This window comes from Poecile atricapillus, chromosome W (assembly GCF_030490865.1).
Source record: "Poecile atricapillus isolate bPoeAtr1 chromosome W, bPoeAtr1.hap1, whole genome shotgun sequence".
NCBI classification, from domain to species: Eukaryota; Metazoa; Chordata; class Aves; order Passeriformes; family Paridae; genus Poecile; species Poecile atricapillus.
The window spans coordinates 101,026,620-101,032,774 of NC_081288.1; positions in this window are offsets into that span (position 1 = coordinate 101,026,620).

The following is a 6,155-nucleotide window of genomic DNA, read 5'->3' on the forward strand; positions in this document are numbered from 1 at the left end:
TGCAACATAAAAATCCCAAGACTTTGCAGAAACACATTTTTTTTGGAAAGTTCTCACAGTCACAAGCAGCTCCAGCAGTACCTCATTGTCTGATCTCTGATCTGTATGCCTTTTTTCCAAAGTTGTATACACAGAGTTATCAGGTAAAAATGATCAGCAACAGACAATGTCAGAGCATGCTTCATGTGCTGAAAAATTAAGGAAGTTTTAATACTTTCCACCTTTGATCTGGAATGCCATAACAACCCACTAATGTTCCTCAGCACTTTTCAGTTTTGTTCCCTCCTGTCATGGGGTGGCTTTACCTTTAAGATAGTTTTGAGAGCTAAGGAAGTTGAAGCTGCTGGTGACTGATGGGAGTCTTTTTCTCCTGACCAATTATCGGTCATTTCTAAGAACTGACAGCAGTTTTGACCATTGAAAAGTGGGATCAACCTGTGAACACCACCTTAAGACCTAAGCCTGGGAATTTCTTTGTCTCTTTGTTTCCTGGCTGTGAAAGGTAACAGAGCTCCGGCTGGCCTCCCGTTCCCTGCCCAGGCCATGCAGCCCGGGATGGGGCTGGACTGGGCCCAGCATCTCCCAGCCAGGAGATGGGGCCTGCGGGGCTTGCCCCGGGCTCTGGTCGGGCCAGGCCGGTCCCTGGCTCGGCTGCAGTTTTTGCTGCGACGGAATTCACCAGAGACTGCCGAGTAAAGAAAGAAAAAAAAAAAGCTCTTGACCTGCGGCAGGCTGAGACAGCGACCACACTCTCCAAAGCAGCCATGAAGAATCTTCCATCAAAGACATCTCCAGATGCTGCTCCGGCAGAGATCACAGAACCATCTACAAAAGCCTGGGCAAGATTTTAACCCTTTCATTACCCAGATGAGACTTGCAGATTAATCCTTTTATCCAGAGAGAGAAAAAGAGAGTAATCAACATGTAAAAAGACTTTATAAACTATCAGAGACAGTAAAGAAAAGAATTAAGCTTCAGAAAAGGTAGAGAATAAGGAGATGCTTTATAAGCTGAAATATTTTTCTGTTAAAGCTATGGAGATGGACAATAGGGTCTTGAAAAAACTCTTTTAATTCATGACAGAGTATATTGGGAGGAATAGAGTGTTCAAAGTGCGGATTTTGAGCAAAAGGTGGAGTAATTGTGATACAGTGAGGTGCTGGAACAGAGTGAGATAGAGTAATAGTTGAAGATTTGAGGCCTTGAGAGCCAAAGAGAAAACTTCTGTTTCCAGGGAAGCTCACAGAAACAGATGAAGAGAACTTTTGCCTTTGAATAACTCATCCTTAAAAATAACATCCCTAGACTCATTGACCCATAACACACCTCAGAGTGATGTGAAATGGGAGGAGTGAACTGATGACAAGATTTCTGGGCAGCTGGCATCAGAAAAATAGAAAGCTATAACAGAAATAGCTTTCTTGTGGAAAACTCCATAGATTAGCAGAAGAAAACTTCTGTTTCTCTATGAAGACTGATGAAGACTCTAGCAGGAATTGGGACTGTTTTAACCACCAAAGTTCCAAAGTTTTTGTCTCTATGTTGTCATGTGAACAAAGGAATGGTGGGTAGTAGGGGATAAAAAGGGTTTTCTGGAAGTTTATTCTGGTGTTCTTATTCTTGTAGTTTGTTAATAAACTTTCTTTATTCCTTTTAAGTTTTAAGCCTGTTTTGCTTTTGTTCTAATCCATATCTCACAGCAAGAAATAAGTAATTTTTTAGTTACTGTTTTAAAACCACGACACCCAGATAGAGCAAAGGCAGTTCCTATCCCTGTTCCCTTGAAGCCTCAGCTCTGGCAAGGCAAAATAGCTTTCTCTGAACACAGATTGTGTAACACATACATAGACCTGTTCATGTAATTGACATACTAGCACATAAAATCAAGCAGGAAGAATCTCCAATTCAGGGAAGTACATATTTGCTGCTATAAGCATTTTCTCAATAGGAATTCTTCCTGATTTGGATACAATTAGCTATTTCTTAACTTATGGAGTAGTTTACTTCACAGTCTTTCAACTATTTAATGTGATTAAGCTTTTCAGTTCTGTGCAATTTTACAGAGAAATCTTTTGCTGGTAATTTGACACTTAAAAACTTTTATCAGATTGTTATAGATGACCATATAGTATTGGCTTTCACATTTATGTATTAGCTTTCACCTATTATTAATCACAAAGATTTTGATATGATACAATTTATATTTCCTTTTAACTGCTTTTTAGTATAGTATAATCTGTCAGTTTATGTATGCACCGTATAGTTTATATCAATAGTAGTGTAGTGAATATATATTATATGCCTTAATTAAACACTGGGTGTTAAAATACCTCTATGTAACAAAAATAAATGGTGTAAATCAATCATGTTAACCCCCCTTCTCTGCTGACTGAATTCTCCAAGTGATAACCATGATGCAAACCAGAGCACTGGAGGACAATTAGAAAAAATACCATGTTAAATTTAAGGAGGACATACTAAATCTTTATCAGAGGACATAAACCCACAGGATGGAGACACAAGGAATAAAATATATTAACTCGACACACAGGATGTCATGCAGATAAACCAGAGTATGAAGAAACCAAACAGAAGAATTCCCGTAAATCAAACAGTTTGCAAGAATGTGTGAATAATGCATGGACCTTATGAATATGCATGTATTTCAGTAATGTAAGAGTATAAAGATAACACTATCAGGGACTATTGGTGTGTTCTTTGGCTGTTTGCCAGGAGCACCCTAGCGCTGGACTTTTGTCTCTTATTTTATTCCCTATTAAACTTTTTTAAAATCCTGAAGAGTTACTCCATTTCTCACACAGATTTAGATCAAAGGAAAGATTTTGTTTATAATTCAGATCACTTTGACAAATTAATATGAACTCATAGCTCTACCACAACAGGTCATTACGTGTGTTACAGGGCTGTTGTATAAGTTGCATCAAGAATTCTGAAAAAACTACAGTGCTCAGGGTTGTAATTATCAGGAAAATTAATCCACAAGCACCAGAGATTTATGTCCAAAAAGGAGACAGAAGAGTCCTGTAACTTTATTTGAATAAAGGGAGAGGCCATGGGGCATTTCCCCTGGAGTCTCTCAAATTTTTGGAGGATGCAGCCTCCTTCTTATCTTAATTTCCCAGCTGCATTTCCCTCTCTCTTTCCCCATTGGCTGAGGTACTTGAGAGATAGATTTCCCTAATCTCCTAATTCAAATCCCCTTTCTAATGTGTATCCCTCCCCCTGTCACCTTGAAAATCAAGCTTTCTGTCATTGTTTTCATAGTTTCTAAACACTTTCCTAGGAAAGTAACTATAAGCATAGATGTTTATACATTCCATTAAAGATATGTTTTTTGATGGATGTTTTTTACGACCAGTGTGGTTGGGAAGGTGGTAACCTAACTATCTAATCCCTGGTCATTGTTGAGAATCTATAAATACTGAAATGACAGAATAAAGTTTTTTCTTCTTTTACTACACTTTGAGCAGTGTCTGTGTAAATAATTTCGTGTCCGACAGTGACATCCCTCCTTTTCTTTTTCCTTATGTCTCTTCTTTTTCTCTTAATCCAGGGATTTAGCACAGCCTTGGGTAAGTAAGTCTGTCAATTAATGGAATTCCTCTGGAATTTATTGTTTGTTCCCCTCATTGTTTCTTTCACCTCTCAGTATCTGGCTTTATCTACCAGCAGACCAACTGTTTGTAAAGACACCTCCTTCTCATTCCTTTCATAGTGGGCAGATGTCTGCACAACAGGTGTTGGGAGGAAAGGGCTAAAAGTGGAAGATTTGGCAAGGAGGGACTGGTTTTGCTCAAGTGACGTTGGAGCTGGGGATCCTAATACCAGGGTAGGAAAATCTGTTTATTACATCTACTGCTGATATCCTCTGCCTGTTTTGAGAAGTAGAATTCCTGTGTAGAGGTAACACACTCTCACAAACATGCTTGAGCATCCAACTGGGAGAGAGAGAGATCATAAAAAGCACACAGCACGTTGGTAAGCTACACATGTGCGAATCTTTGATAAATTGGTGAAAACAACAGGCCTGCCTCCCACTAGGATGATCTAAGCCTAGTGTGCCTGCGTTCCCACTTGTGTCTTTGCCTGTGTGGTTTTTTTTGGGATCCTCCAACCAGCGAGATAATTAAATTAATCTGCTCTTTGCATTTCAGCTGTGGGTTGTAGTCTCCTTGGCTACCTGCATGTGTCAATTCACACAACAGGAAAAAAATACCATTTTTTTTTCTTGTCTTTTTCTGAGATTTATTTTTGTACTTGGAAATTGCAGCTATACAGAAAAACTTACAAATATTTGCAGACTCCAATACCTACAAAAAAAGTTGGTAAAAAAGTGGATCCTGAGGATTTAAAAAGAACTGCTATGGCCCTGTATCTTAGCTGGACTGGAATTTGATAGCAATATCCATAGTGCAGTTATGTTCTATGCTGTTACAATGTGTTTTACCTCCCGGTGGTTTTCACTGAGTACAGATCAAGATAAAGAGTGAGGATGGTGAAATGAGCTTATTTGAAGGGGATGGAAAGGAACAAGAATTGCACTCAATTAGCATTTTTCTCCCAAAACGGGATAGCGTGACATGCTCTTAAAGTGTAGCTTGGAAACGGAACTACCTCATGCTTTTCTAGAGTCTGGTATGGCACTGCATCATCAGGAGCTTCCACTGGAGCCCAGTGTTTTTTTTCATGTGTGTTCTTCTGCTCTCTGACTCACTTCCATGAGCAGAAGGGCAACATAAGATTGCTCTTTCCATTTTATGGGGATTCTGAATTAGAGATAGCTGAACAAAATATGCATATGCATGTATACGAGTAACATAGCTGCATCAATGCAAAAGCAGTTTTCCATAGCTGATGGACATGTAAGAATATGTGGAGTTCTATATTTCAAGGTGTCTTTTCTCTTGAATTAAAATCAAGATGGGACAAAAATCTGCCTAAACTGTTCCTTCTGAAGTAATGGAGCAAGACACATTTTGTATCCATAGTTTGAATATACTTTATCATCCAAGTTAATCTCAGATAAAAAAAAAAAAAGGAAAAAATGTTTTGCAACAATCAAGAAAGGAAAGAAATAAAACTAATTAAAATATAAGAATAAATCCCAAAACCAATTATGAAATTGTAATAAATTATTGTTGTATTAAAAATTCGAAGTATATCAACAAGACAAATGTGTTTGGCCATGACATAAAAATATAAAATGCATAAAAGCCTCTCCTCAGAGCGGGACGGGGCTTTCTCCAAAAAGCCGCTGATTGCCAGCAACACCCAGATAACGAACTCAGGCCGGCCCATCAACTCGAACAAACAGACAGGACACGGACCATCAGAAAGACAATGGAGCTGGCTCGGGAAATTATCTACCTCCGGACCCGAGCAACGCCCTGCAGATTCCAGTGGGAAAAGAAACTGATCGACGAAAAAGACAAGCTCCAAAAGATAGACTTCGCCAGACCTGAACATCCCGGTGTTGAAAAGGCAATCAGGAGAGACAAAAGGGAAAAGCCCGGCCCAGATATCCATCGGCACCAGCCCGGATTCCACCACCCTGCCATGAAAACCTAACATTGCAACACATACAGAATCTCCTTTACATATGAGGAGATTCTGTCCGGACACTAGTTAATGTCTTTATTCCATGTCAGGAAATCCATTCACTGGACAATCAAGGACACTTGGTGAATGGAACCTGCTTGGAATTTTGGCCTGAGGACTTAAAAATCCTATAAAACCCCAATCCTGAGGACGCTCAGACGTGGATTTGGGAGACCTATACCTCTGGTGTAGACCCTGTCCACCCAGCGCTGCGCTGATCTTTTTATTGTGGGTTTTTATTGCTGTTTCACTTGTTATTGTTTATTAATAAATTTCTCTTTGATTTTATCCCAAAATTGCCTTTGCATTTATAACAAAATGAAGCTGAACAGTTATAGATGAGGAGTTTTAAGATTAAGCATGTGGAAGCTCTAGAACAAAATTTATTGAGATCTGTAGTATTTTTTCTCCTTTATCCTTAAAGAATGATAAAATTAACTTTTAAATATTTTACATTCTGCAATCTTAGGTCTATGCTGTCATGGATACATCCAACAGATGCATGGTGTTCAGAAAATACCATTACCACGTCTCCT